Source organism: Strix uralensis, chromosome 1, assembly GCF_047716275.1.
Source record: "Strix uralensis isolate ZFMK-TIS-50842 chromosome 1, bStrUra1, whole genome shotgun sequence".
Taxonomy (NCBI): Eukaryota; Metazoa; Chordata; class Aves; order Strigiformes; family Strigidae; genus Strix; species Strix uralensis.
Window position 1 is genome coordinate 147,891,017 of NC_133972.1, and position 14,768 is coordinate 147,905,784.

The following is a 14,768-nucleotide window of genomic DNA, read 5'->3' on the forward strand; positions in this document are numbered from 1 at the left end:
GATGACTGGATCGAGATACCAAAGTCCTTTTTTGTCCTGATTTTCTAAACAAACGAGGTTTGTGTGTTCACACAGTTGGGATGAATTTCTTCTTGCTTGTAACTTTTGAACTGTTTGGCCATTTTCAACCAAATTAGACAGAGTTGTAAGGGTTTCAAACAAGTTGTGTTCCAGCAGCTTCCAATTAGGTGGCCAGGTAGGAAAGGGAGACACTATTGATGCTGCAGGATGGATGAGCTTTCTCTTTTTGACACAGGGAATTCACACCAATTTCACACAGAAAACACAGACAAGGCATTGCCAAAAGTGACTCCTGATTAAACACCAGAGACTGCTCTCGGGGATGCACACCTGTAGAAAATCAACCTCTGCTAGTTCGGATGCACATCAAGATGTTTGTTTTGGGAAAAAAAGAATTACATGAGCAATGACATTGCATTTTATATGTTTATCAACTGGCAGACCTCAGGCTTATTTAAAAGTTATTTCCCCTCAGATAACAACAGCCATGCAGCACCCATCTCAGACTTCCCATCCAGCAACTCTGGCTGGGATAAAAGCATATCAGCTGGTTCTTGTACACTGTGTGAAGTTCCCACATGAGAACTCATGCATATGGGTGAAGTTCCCAGTTAGACCTGGAATAGTGCCAACTACCATCACCTCTGCCACAGTTGGGGGTTTAGTTTGAGGTCAGGGTCTCACATGGGCACTCACTGTAGCCTGATGACAGTCTTTAGGTTACCATATCACTATGGTGATCTGACAGTTTCCCTTCTAATCTCAACTGCTGATTGCATTAGTTACAAAGCAAACAGAAAGAATTAATTTACTCTCCAGACAAGGCCCAGCTTTCATGTAACAATTTGCTCCCTCTGCCTGTGTCTATAGAGAAGCATGTCTGTCTCATTAATCGGTGAAAACCAATGAAAACACAGGCTCTTGCTTTCCAGACATTTCCTTTTTTTGCTAGCAATTGCCTATGTATCTAGAAGGATGAAGGATGATTGTGTGAAGGTAGCTGTATAAAAGCCACCCAGAAGGAGGGGTGACTGTCCAGGAATGGTGCAGGTGATCAGTTTGAGCAAAGGAACTGAAATAAGGGGTGATGGTATTCAGGAATACTATAGCAACATCAACACCTTCAGGAATCGGAGCCTTGATGGTCTGGGAATGGTACAAACTTAGAGGATTCATCTTCATTTAAATGCAAAAGACAGTATTTAGATAATACTCATGACAAGCTCCTGTTGTGCACCAATTGATTGACTCCTTTAGTTGGGTGGCCCAGGAATGCCTGGGTTTTGTCTGGAGCATCTTCAAGGCTAGACCTGGAAACCCTCAAATGAGGGCATCCTGGAGGGGACTCTTCTCAGATCAGTCAGGATACATTTTCTCCCATTTTCTAAGCAAGTGGCTTGGAGGTCCTGTGTTCATGCCAGTCCCTGAACAGCTTACTAAGTCCCAGGAGGAGATGCTGGTAAAAATCATTCCTGTTTTCCAGACCATAGGCTCTGACTGAGGGAAATGCTTAAATGTGTATTTTTAGTAATACAGAGAAAACTAATATAAAATGACATCCTGTCCTGCATGGCAGGGATGTAGTCCAGCTGTGGTTGTTCTCTGTGAGGGAAGAGATGTGTTTCCTAAAGAGAACTTGTTTTTGTTGACTAAAAGCTGAGAACTGAGGGGAAGAGGAGCTACTGGCTCTCTCTTTGAAGATATTAATAAGATCATGTTTTGATGTTGCATTTTGAAATAAGAGGATTCCCTTTTTCATTCTAAAAATGTACAATAAAAATGACACCACTATTTATTGCAAAGCATTAACAAAGACTTTACGTCTATTATTTAACAAGTGAAAATATTAGCTATCTACTACTCTCTCAGTGATGTTATGCTGAAATTGAAATCTATGGCTGCCCTCTACCAGCTTAAGCCCACATGCTTCACTTTTCTAAGGATCATGGAAAAAAAGAAAGGCACCAGTGTAAAATACTTTATCAGATGCTGACCTTCTGGCGGGAAGTCAGAACCATCTTGTGGGAAAATGAATAACTCCTAGCTCTCAGTCTCATTTTTCCTGATGCTGTACACAGCCTTGTCCTACCTCCATGCTCTTGCTAAGCTTTTATTTCATGCAGGACTTGCAGAGGATATCAGGCGTCCATTACATTTATTCCCTTATGTTTTTACAGATACATATATAAATACACATACATAAACCCCCAAATCTAATAATTAGTTCTCCTTATGGCAGCATGAGCACTTGTTCCAACTCAGTCTGCTGAAATCATTAAAAAAGTCTCTCTGCCAAGAGAAGCCATGTTTAGTCAAAAACTTTTCCTAATATATCTAAAACAAAACATACACAAAAAGTACTTAAGCCTGAACAAAGTCTTCAACCGCTAAAAGACAAGAATCATCCAGAAGAAAAAAAGCCTTGGATTCTATTTTATCACGATGTATCATTTTACTCCTTGGTGTATGAAAGTCTCATCAGAAACTCGAATCAGATTTATAGCTTTCCCACAACTGTATAAGCAAGTAAGTAACATTTAAGCAGACTCTGTCTAGCTCAGGACAGCAATTACATTGCAACTGTAGAGAAATAGGAGCTTAGTACAAAGTCATTATCAGACACATATTACAAATTCAATGTGTTGTACATAAAATATGTATGATTTCTCCTTACTGTATACCATGTACTAAAATATAATGTGTTTCTGAGGCACAAATGAATTTAAAATGAAATATTTTATTGAAAAAACACACAGTTTTCCTGATATAGGTAAGTGGAATTTAAAATTGAAAATGTTTCACAACCATCCATTAAAGCATACTTTGAAATATTCTTAGAATCCAGATTTCCTGCCAGGGAAATGAAGTAGAGTTAAATATCCTAAGCAGGAAGCTTGCCTGATAGACACTATTTGCTACTAAAAATTTTTACGACAAGAAATGATGATACTTTACAAGGTAAACACTCACAATCTCAAGTCCGGGAGAGTGCAGATAGCATGGAAAAAGCCACCAGTATGCTATTTTTTTGCATGGAAGAACAAGTCTGTTAGAGGATGATGGGAAGTGATAAGGACATAGTCTTGGAAAAGTTTGATCAATATTATGTGATTGTGGGGGTTTTTTGTTTTTATTAAAATGAAACCTTTTGGAGGGCTGATCTGTTTTTGTTCTGCTTCCTACTCTAGCAGGAATCACAAGGGTCTAGGAGTGGGGAGAACGGTTGTTCCAGCCATGTGTGGGATTAGTGAATACCCACCTTATGCTACACCTTCAGGGCAGAAATCACACTGGAAGCTGGGCTGGACCGTGGGCTGCAGGGATCTGACAGAGCCTTGAGCAAGGGCAGGGTAACACCTCAGCTGCTGTATTTTATCCTGAGGGTTTCGCTGACACTCGGTATAAACAGATTCAAGTGCTGCAAAGGGAGATCTGTGCCTCTCATAAGGTTGGAACACAAAATCTAAGCCAGTCCCTCTTACAGAGAAGTTGCTCTAGGAAAATCCTTATCCCAAAGGCAAGTGCAAATACAGTCTGAAAGATACTTCCTATGAGAGGGCTCTACAGTATATCTCTGTAGTGTGCAGAAATATGCAGAAAAAAAGAACCAGCAACTAGTCAGAGAAAAGTAGAAATAAGAATAATTGAAGTGTCCACAGGTGATCTGCAGAAACTAGGAACAGAAAAATACATTTTCTCATATCCGCCCCTTCCAGTCCTACAGCTGTGCTCTCCCAGCCCACAGTGCAGGTGTATTCCTGAGGTTACCCGTGAGTGTGGGTCCTCTCCATTGCTGTTTTAGACTTTAGATGTGTAAGCACACAGCCACGTGTCTGCCACTTCTTGGATTGAACTCCTTGCTGATGGAGCCATAACTCCGGAGCATATTTGCCCTCTGTGGGTTTGGGAAAGCCTTTGAGTATCATATTTTGTGAAGTGCATCACTCTGCTTATCAAGACTTGTGTCTGCCTACATAAGGAAGAATGTTGCTTAAGTGCAGAGGAAGTTAATTATGCACAGAATAATTAATAGCAATTTACTTAGTGCATCTATATACTTACTCACAGAAATAGGAAGCGCACTTGAAGTGCTCCCGTTGGTTTGAGAGAGAGCCCACTTTACCCAGTGCTCTTCCCTTCCTGAGCTGTCAATCTAGGGAAGCTCTGATCAGGGGAATTGAAAAAACATGGTCACTGGGCAGTATTTGCCGTCACTGACTTGTAGGTGAAGATTTATGAGACAATTGTAAGGTTTACCTTACTTGACAGAAGTCAGGCAGGCAATGCGTTGTAGAGAGTCCAGCAGCGTTTGCTCGGCTGCACACTGAGAAAAAGTCTTCTCTGGTAGAAGGAGAAAAGCCTACAAGTTTCTCTTGCCATCTCCAGTTTAAAAGTTAACAGTTCAGATTTCTGAACACTTGCTAACCCACTCTCCAAAACGTATTCAGGAAACCTTGACAGATTGCCGTTGTTCAGGGCCTTTGCAGGAATTATCAAACCTGTCAGCATGGCCATTATTAACATAACAATATCAGAAAGAATCTGAGTTATAGCACTGATGTGAGGCCAGGCAAGAGCATGCTCCCACTTGTATAGCTCTCACAAGGGGCAGCAATCCTATGATTTTGTCATGAAAATGAAACATGTAACTTGACAAAAGCCAAGATACAAATTTGAGTAAACACTTTCCATGAGAACAGACTCCCCCCACCTTCTCTGGAAATGCATACAAAGGGAGAAGTGAAGGTACTCCCATTTACAGTGTTAACTGATTTTCTCTGCAGATCCACCTTAAATCCTTTCTTTCTTTTTTTTTTTTTTTTTATTCCCTTAAAGCTGCACATCCCAGCTGGCATGTCCCAATCCTATAAACGTCTCAATATAATACAACATCATTGTCTGATGTATGGGCTTCCATTTGGTTCACCATGTCCAAAGAATATTTCTTCATGCTCGAATGACTCGTGTATGAGGAGATTAATCTCTCTGGGGGAGAAATCGGTGTCTCTCCTATGGAAGCAAGTTGCTATGCACACATTAGCTGTCGATCTCACTCGTGTTTTTAATATTCAGGGTACAGCTTCTATCTGCCATAAAAATCCTTTTGTCCTTCCCCAACTTGGTGTCATTCTCCAGCCCCATTTGCAAGCAATAGGGAAAATTTAAACTCTATCTTTAAAATACTGCAGTGAAGTGACACACTCAAAGATATTACTCATTTTTAACTTGTAAGCCTGTTTGCCATTCTTTCTAGGTGCCAGGTAGTCTTACTTACCCTTTTCTTTAGCCTGCAGCTCTTAGCAAGAGGATATAAACAGCTGGCTTTGCTAAGTGAAGAGGGCATCCGTTTTGATTTAGATCACCTCCCTGGATTCTCAAAGAGATGAGGGTTAAGCCTATACCATTTTGGTTTCTGGCAAGGCAATATTTAACAGGCAGCTTCTGTCTTTGAGGGAAATGAAAGCACAACACACACGCATCACTAGATGTACATTACCACTTTCTTGTTGGCTAGGAAATAAAACTTATGTTCCAAATGTTTTCATCAATATGAAAACTTCTTTTGAGCTTTCTTATTCCTCCTGTTTCAAACCCCATTTTCACATCCAGTGAGCAATGGTAGAAAGCAATAAGGACAGTAGCATTATAAGTAAATTTGCAGATATATTAATTCACACTGTAAACTCCAATTTAAAAGATCAGGCAGTGCATTTCCCCCAAAAGGAGACATTATCTAAAAAATTACATTTAAAGTCACACATTTAGTTTTATGCAGCTTTGTCTTTTACTGAAACCTATCAAAAACCTGAGGTTGTCGCAGGCAGTGCCAGTAAGCAATCTAGAGCTATTAATTAGTACATCCATGTTTTTGCCACAACAAATATTTTAATTTGTCCTCTAAACAGTGTTCATGATATTAGCCCTTTGCTCCTGTTTTATTTTTGTCTGTGTGATATACATTACACATGAGAGAGTCCTACGTCCATATGTCCACAAATTGCAGTGGACATATGGCAGCATACAGAAAAGCGGTCTTTTACATTTTGCACACAGAAGCCTTTGCAACTATTATCATGGAGGCATTACAGCATCCCTTTATGTCATGTTGCTATTTAGTCAAGTTTGTGTCATGTATTTGAACCTTCTCAGCTGGCTTGATTTATTTTAATTGTAGGCATCAGGTTAGTCTATTTGTAAAAAGCAGTGTGCAGAAATTGCCCTAGTAATAATTCCTGCAACAAATGTCATTTATTTAGTTGATTAAGAAGAAATGTTGGTTATACTTGCGGAAGAGAACAATAAAATATTTTTTTTAGACATGTATTGAATGCTAGCTGTCATAAGTTCTCTATCTAACAAAAGGATATATGGGCAAAGAATTGCCAAAGACAATGGAAAAAAACAGCCCACAGGAAGGATTTATGTTTCATTCTGAATTCTAGAAAGTGTGTCATCTCATGAAAAATCTACTGAAAAAATTATATCAGTTAAAAAAAGCAGGCTGGTTTGAAATGGCCAGAGTTTTCAATACAAACCTCAGGCATTTCATGTAAACAAGGTGTATTTTAAGAGGGGATGTATGAAAATGTTCACTTTCAGGCATTCAGATAAAAAAAAATCTCATAGAGAATGAGTGAACTGTTCCTTCCCAGCCAGCTCAAAGCAGCCAGCACTGTTTGGAATGTCACTAATAGATGCTGATGGGCCAAGCTCAGAAGCGATACTTGGATGGGTGTGGGCGTTACTGGATGTACATCCGCACGGGCAATGCTGCTAGGGAACTGCCTGCTCAACACCTATGGACTCACTCTCAACATTTTCCATGCTTTTTTCATAAGTAATCTTGTTCTTAAAATATTCTGAGGAAAAGCAAAAGATAAAGAAGAAAGCCAGGAGAAGAGATTATAACTGATTGGACACATTTTGTATTGAGATATGCTCTAAGAGCAGGATTCAGCTCAACTCACTCCAGCTGTCTAAAGGTTTAGCCCATCCACTCCAGTCCACTAAGCAGCCTCTCTTTCAGGCACCTTTAGAGGTCTCACCCATTTTAAGGAATAAATTACTCCTGAAGATATCTATGTCTCTCCAATGCCTATGGAAAGAGTGTTAAATAGGAGCCAGATTAGGTACCTACATGGCTAACGCTGTCATTTTACTTGGCTGATATTAGGCAAGAGGAACTGCACTCTCAGGTTAAAGTTTCTCCCCAGACAACAAACATACTGCAGAAGGTAATGAAGCCTCTCATTTGCAATAAATCTTTATGTGAGTCCATTTATCTGATGTTTTAAGGACCACAGGCCATACTGTCTTTTGCATCCTACTCAAATAGGGGCTCAGCTGTGGGACATACTGCAGGCACAGCTGGGAATAGGCTCCGTGCTGCTCCACCACATACTGTCTGCCAGTGGTTTCCAGAGCTAGCGCCCACTGACAGAGCTCCGAGTTCGTTGTACCCCGCACTGGCTCTCCCATTCTCTGCCTGACATAATTTGCACAGTACAAAATTGGACATGGAGAGGGAAAGAGAACAGATCCATTGGGCACAAAATAAGCAAAGTCAGACAGAAAATCTGCTCCTGTTGTCTTATCCAGCTTCTTCTGACATCATGGTAGAGCCCTTACAGATGCTGGCAAGGGTGGGCCCTTCTCTTGTTATTGCAGTGCAGGTGCAGAAAGACACCTGCAGTCTTATAAATAATAGTAAAGCAATATCTGGGCTCAAGCAACACCAATAATTTCTCTGTAAAGACTTATTTATACATATGCAGTTGGGGGAGAAAAATCCAAAGGCTAAACCGCTGGTTCAGATGTCCTGAGTAAAGCTCAGTTGTTCTGCTGATTCTGGTACAGAGCAAAGGAGGAGTAGTATCACTGCACACCTCTCATTACTCCAGCGCCAAGCTGGCGTTGGGGGGAAGGTCTGAGAGCCTTAATAGTGCTAGAGCCCTGTGCAGACAGACAGACTGACGACAGCTGTGTGCCTCCCACATTGCGGCTACCTACTTGAAGAAGGTATAACCAATCTGATTTCCTAAGGCTAAGCAATAAAAGTTCTGAATAGCAAGGTTAAGTAATAAATACAAAGCAAAGGGAAAGTATTCCCTCAATTCTTAAATAAAACATTCCAAGAAAGTGCAGTGCTAATGGAACTGAAAAAATAAGCTCAATGTAGCAATGTAGCACAATGTCTCCTCAAGTGCAAGGAACATCATGTACACCGTCTGGTTTAAATTTTACGCAGTTTCACCCCACACATTTCAGATGAGAGCAGTAACATACCCTTGGGTTCTCTGTTTCCTTGCATGCAGGAGGTACAAGGGGCTGCTCTTTTCCTTGTATCTGTTAAGAACCTTCCAAGCAGATGACAAGGATAGTTGCCAGCTAAACTAAGCGTGAATTAAAGTTACTTTTCATGTGCCCAGTTACAATAGTTACCTGGCAACAAGTATTCCTTTTCTTTCTTTCCCCAAACTGGTAGTGTAGGTAAAAATGTAAGTACTAAATTAATTCCCAAATTAAGTGTAAAAGTCCTGCCAGGATGGATTTCTTGGCTGGGATGGAGAATGTGGCTCCCCTGACTCCAACCAGTTCCACAAGGACTGTGCTGTCCCCAGAGTTTGTTCATTGACCGAGTTATAGGTCTACGGTATGGGAGTAAAAAGCATGACTGTTAGAAGGCAGAGAGAGAAGTGATCAAACCTGAGGTCCTGTTAGCTTAGAGAACCAGTTCAATACTCGAAGTCTTCACCAGACTGATCACAGCACGTTCTCTCCCTTCTTCCATATAGATTGGACTTAATCTTGGTGGAATGTGAATTTACAGGCCCATTAAATTTGAAAAGCACACAGCTCCACTCGCACCATACAAATCATGGGCAGGCTCCCCAGTGAGGTTGTCGCTCCATTGGGTCTGACATGACAACACACTTAGCTGAGGATCTGTGCCAGAGTACCTGCTTGGTTTCACTACTCAGTCCTCATGCTTTAATTGAGAGAGATTTGAGGTTTGTTTATTTTTTAAAATGTAGCATGATTTTAGCTGCCTGCTTCTAAGATCTGAGAAACACTGTGGTGCAAAACAACCACTGCCTCCCCACAATTACTTACAGCAGCAAAAAGGACTCTAAGGCTGAGGACAGAATGGGAAGGTCTGCCTAAGTCTGAAGTACCTGCTTCTAAAAAATAGCTAAAAAAGTGCAAATTCTTCCTGTAGCATACTGAACACAGCATGTATGCCAAAAGGATCCTTAATGCTTTGGGAATATGGGATGAAACGGGCTGTTTTATCTGCTCTCACACCATAAAAGTGGATCTGCTCACAGTTGTAGGTGAAGACATACAAATATGAACAGCAACAAGTATCACATCGTTAAATCCAAGCTTATTCCTCTTTTCCCACAAGCCCACAGCTTCCCTTTCAAGTCCCAAATGACTTGGATCAGGAGCCAGGTTTTGATGCAGTTTCACCTGTACAGATGATGAGGTAGGCGACGATGGGAAACTCAGTGGGAAGGAGGGTTAAGGGCTTGCCTGTCACAGGTTGTGTGCTCAGCAGAAGGCAAACCTCCATTCCCCATCGACAGGTGTTTAGATGACTCTTCAGGAACTCCAGCTTGGCCCAGTGAATGTTTTCCTTACCTAGGTCTGTACCTGTACCCCACCTCTGTTTTAATCAACTAATTATTAAAACTACTGAAGCTTCCAGTTTTCATTCCCTTTTCCCCTCACCGCACATTATCTCGGTGTTCTACAGCAATTCCAGTTTCTGTAGAGTTTTGTATGTCATCTACTCATTTTCTGGTGTGTCCTCTTGCTTTTCCACCCACTGTCATCAGCCAGTTTCCCTTCCCTGCTGCTACCCCCAGCTCATGGACAGGCACTGATGGGATACATGGACAACCCCACTGCATACAGCAAGCAAGAGCAGGCTGGCAAGAGGTCTCTGCAACCCAATTCTCATCCCCACCCCAACCCACAGACAATGCTCAACACCCTGAAGACCAAATGCCTCCAACACGACAGGCAGGGCAATGTTTTCCCAGGCTTTGCAGAGAGTGCATGCAGGAAAGGCATCCTGCTTCACTGCTGCAGTATAATCAGAGGGCAGCGACCTCACAGCTGCGAACTATAACCTTTTAGAAAGTGTTTAATGCAGTCTTTATGGCAACCATTATTTTTACAGTGTTTTCGCTTTGAGAAAGAAAACAGAGCAAATGTTTACAACAGCTTAACCAAATAAGCTCAACAGGTGAGGTATGGTGCTCACCTGGGCCAGCCCAGCCCACCTGACAGCTCACCACTCTCAATGGCTGGAAATCAATCAAAGGGGGGGGTGGAAATGGACCTTCACTCAGAAAGGAAAAAGTTTCTTCCTCTGCTTCAGTTTTTGTTTGTTTCTTTAAGTAACAGACTGTTTCAGAAAAATAAACACACAGAAGGGCTCAGGGCAAAGATACATTTTGTATACAGCTTTAATGAAAACATGTTTTTCTTGTTAACACCTTGTTATATCCTAAAATCACAATACAGAAAAAACTGTGAATAAGGCTGCGTGCGTAGACATCTCAGATTTTTAATGAAATTCACAAACCAACATAGCTTCCCCCACATGCTCGCTGCTACTATGGCATCAGCAGCTCTCGGTGTGCGTGAACCTGTCTGAGCATTACCTGCATGCTCTCGCTGTATGCAGTGCACTGCAACGGATGCTCAAGTACAGGTTTGCAGCACTAAACTCTTCTCACCAGACTGAAAAGTGCACAGAAATGAGATATAACTGTCAAAGCCACAGGCCAAAAGTATTATTTTTCACTAGAGCTCACTTTTGCAGTCTCACAGACAGTCTGCTTTCATATAAGCCAAAAGCATCAGTCTATAGACTGGCTAAAATATTAGACAAATTACTCTGCACAGTCTCTCAGAGTTTGGGGTGGATTTTTGCTTCACCACGTTATGATTAATACATTGGCAAACACACACTATCAGAAGCGTTTATCTGAGTGGCTTCATAAGGCCCTTCAGGACTCAGCATAGCAGGTTCCATCCAGAAGATAATATTTCAGTTTCAAAAGACTTCAGCAGCTTCTTTCCAACAAAACTTTGTAATTTAATTCCCCGCTGAACCATGTCGGCCGAAGCTGCTGGGTTGCAGAAGTTAGACAGGATTCAGAAGACAACCAACGCCACGCAGAGCTGGAGAGGAAATGCCATTTGTAAAAAATAAAAAAAGTGACACTTTTCTCTGATAATGACCCCAGAGTAACTCTGTTCCCTGGTAATGATCCAGAGCCCCACGTTTCTGCGATCTGCTGGGCCACCATGAAAGAGCGGCATGTTGCTGTAATGAGTGATAGCAGTCAGAGAAAGGATCTTGGGACAATGCTGACACTGGAAAGCGGGTGCTGGTTGTTCGGTGGGTAATGAAACCCTACTTGTAATGAGGAGACAAGAAAAGATGGTACTGGAAATTGCCAGTGTTTGAACTCTGAAACTCAGTGGGAGGGAAAAGAGAAGCAGTTTTTGTGAAATACCTTGTTCTTGGGAGTTTCAGAGAAAAATCTGTGCTTTGGGGCACCTGAATGCTCACTCAGATCAACTCTTAAAGAAGAAGCTTGAATTTCCTCATATATTTAGTGACGAGAGGGGGCCTTAAAGCAGGATTTAGACCCACTTTATACCACATTATTAATATCAAGAAGCCATAAAAGACCTTTAGTATTATTGCAAATCACACTTTGAATCCCAACAGAGTACAAAAACTGAGGCTGAACTAGAATATCAAACTCAGACTTTGGCAAAGTTCAGAAATGAATCTCCTTTTAAAACTGTTACTCAGTTTAGAAAATAGATCAGTCATCTGATATGCGAGCTGCAATTCCCATTAGCTTTGGGGAAATTCTCCTATTGATCTGGACTCCTAGCACAACTTAACTTCTGCATAATAATTACTGCCCTTGGAACATTGCTACTTTATTATTTGTAAGGACAAAAGAAAAGTACTGCAGATTTTATAGGATAAAGTGTTTTGTTTCTCAAAAGGGTACAAGTCTATCAAACTTGAGAGAGAGTAGCCTCCAGTGCAGATGGATGGGTATGATATAGCAATTCATTCCTGCTACTTCTTCAGTGCAGATACAGTAGCATTATTTTTAGCACAGCAGGTGTAGAAAAGGGTGGTTTTGAAAGGAAGAAAACAAGAAAACAAAAATAATGAATTATTTATGCAAGTTAAATCAAAATATGCTCCATATAAATGTTTAATCAGGTTTTCACCAATTCTCTCCATATGCTCTGCCTTGCTCAACAGCAGATTTCTAATGGAATCACTAAATATATTTTAATAGCTCTGTACATAGTATTATGCAATTCAACTTCTGCTTATAGAGTTTTTTCGTTCAAAGCAGCTACAGTAAGATAAACAATAAAGTCTCTCAGAGTTAATATTTAAAGAAAAGAATTAGTGAAAACTATTAACGGATTTTCCTTCTACAGCCTACAGTCACAGACAAGTGCTACAGTGGGTGACAGTCATGCAATATATACAAATACAATCATTGGGGCAGATGAAGGTCTTTGTCACATTTGAGAAATACAAGTTGCATTTGTCTGATGACTTGCTGGGACAAGCAAAAGAGGGGTCACACCAGCTCTTACATTAGGACTCCAGAAGGCCCTAAAAGCCTCCACTGCTCTTTTTCCATCTTTCAAAAGCATTCAAATGAAATCAAAGCCAGTCTGTGGCTTATTACACCTGGTTTGCTGAGTTACCAGCTTTTACCCCACAGGGCCATCTTTTTAGGAATGCCTGAGAACTCAGAGCCAGTATCCTGGGTGGGCTGTCAATCACCACCAGCCATGGCAGCTCCCCAACCAAACCAAAATACCTACAGAGCTCTTCCTTTTCCAGGACACCAAAAGGCTGATACACAAGTGCTCACTCCCCCTTTCCAGAACATAAGCAATTCAATACCCTCAGCTTTCCCTCAGCACTAGCTGCTCTGTTTCTTGTCTTCCTTTTTATACAAAGCATCTGGTCTCTGCAGATTAACAGAGCCCAGCTGCATCTGGTCTCCAGCCATTTAACCCTTTCTGAGCTGGTTCCTCATCTCCGCAAAAGAAAATGGGATTGTCAGCTTTCCAGGAGCCTCCTGGGGCTTGCAATAGGATCATCCTTACCAGCAAGGACAGTATAGGTTTTAAACCAGGGAAAAAAATCTTGCCACGGTCTGAAAAGATTTTTATTTTGTGTAGCAAGCCTAACTATACAGATTAGAGACAAGGGTGTGAGAGAATTAAGCAGACTTGGAAACAATAATGTCATACACAAAGGTATTATGGATTTATGAGCATTATTTTATAACTTGTTGAGTTTGATGTGAAATGATCTCTGCTCTGTAACTACCTTAATTATTTTGTAAAATACTTTACTGTTATGCTGTTGCTCTTTAAGCACGCTGTGTAGTGGTTAAAAAATATTTAGACAGATTGCACACCTGTATGAAATTCTTACAGGCTTTCCAGAGGGGACTAGAGTCCCTATTCACAAGGGTTTATTCTTAGGGCTTGTGAAATCCTCAGAAACATAAAGTCAATATTATATAGGTATTTGTGATGGCTGCAGTATTTAGTACCTGCTGGAGAAAATCTCAAAAATTAAACATTAGTAGCTTTGTTGAAAATGTCTAGGTATTAATTTAGCTATGTTTGCAGTAGCAGTATCTTTAAACATTTTACATTGACTGTTTTTTTAACTTCTGAATAATCATTTGAAATTAGGAGTAAAAGTGCAGAGCAACCATTGATAGTTTAGGAAGATGAAAAAGGGATAAGGAAGTTGAAAGAATAAAGGCCCATGAATTTATGAGTTTACTAGGATTATAGATCCAGTAACCTGTTTTCTCCCAATCCTTCAGGTTGGTTTCAATCAATGAAGTTATTTCTTCTTCACTGTAGCTTTCAGCGCCTGCTCCTACCAAAGAATTTCCTCTTTGGAAGGCTGTTGTACCCTTTCCTAGCAATTCTGGTGTGAGACAGCAATCTGCTTAATACCAGTTATATTGTCTTCCAAGTGAGCCATCTAAAGGACACTCAGGACTCATGTAACTGCAGCTAGAGCTGTTCTCCAGCTCCCCAAATAGGCACCCAGACAAGCCTGGACGCCGCCACTCATCTTTCCAGACATTATGTAGTTCGGCTTTTGCTGTGATGGAAACAGTTCTCGCTGCATCTGCGTCTCCTCTATCCAGCCATGGGAGGAACTGAGGCTGTCCAAAAGAAAAAAAACAACCACTTGCAGCTTATTCCAGCCATTAAGACTTTCTGAAAACTCAGAAGGTGCAGATCAATATCCCACCACTCTACCCCACCTCAAGCACATCCAGTGGGCTTTCTTGTGTTTGGTCACATTTTAGCAGGAACTTTTGTGGGACCCCAGTGCGTTGGCTTGTATCCTCTGGACCAGAAGATTTTCTCTAACCTCATCTGAGCCAATATTTTTTCCACATGAGAGTCATGAAATTCATTGGTTCATGATGTGCCTCTGACCCCAGGGAGCCCCAGAGCTACAAGACACAGAGACAGCTGTTAGTCTAGCAGAAACTGCCAGGTTTGCGAAGACCTTGCAATGGACCCAAAACATCAGCAGAAGTAAAGGGCCCTGGGGGAAGAGCAGACCTTACCTCAAGCCAGACTGAAAGGAGATCAAAGGGGGAAACAGGGAGGAAGAAGAGTTAAAGTGAGAA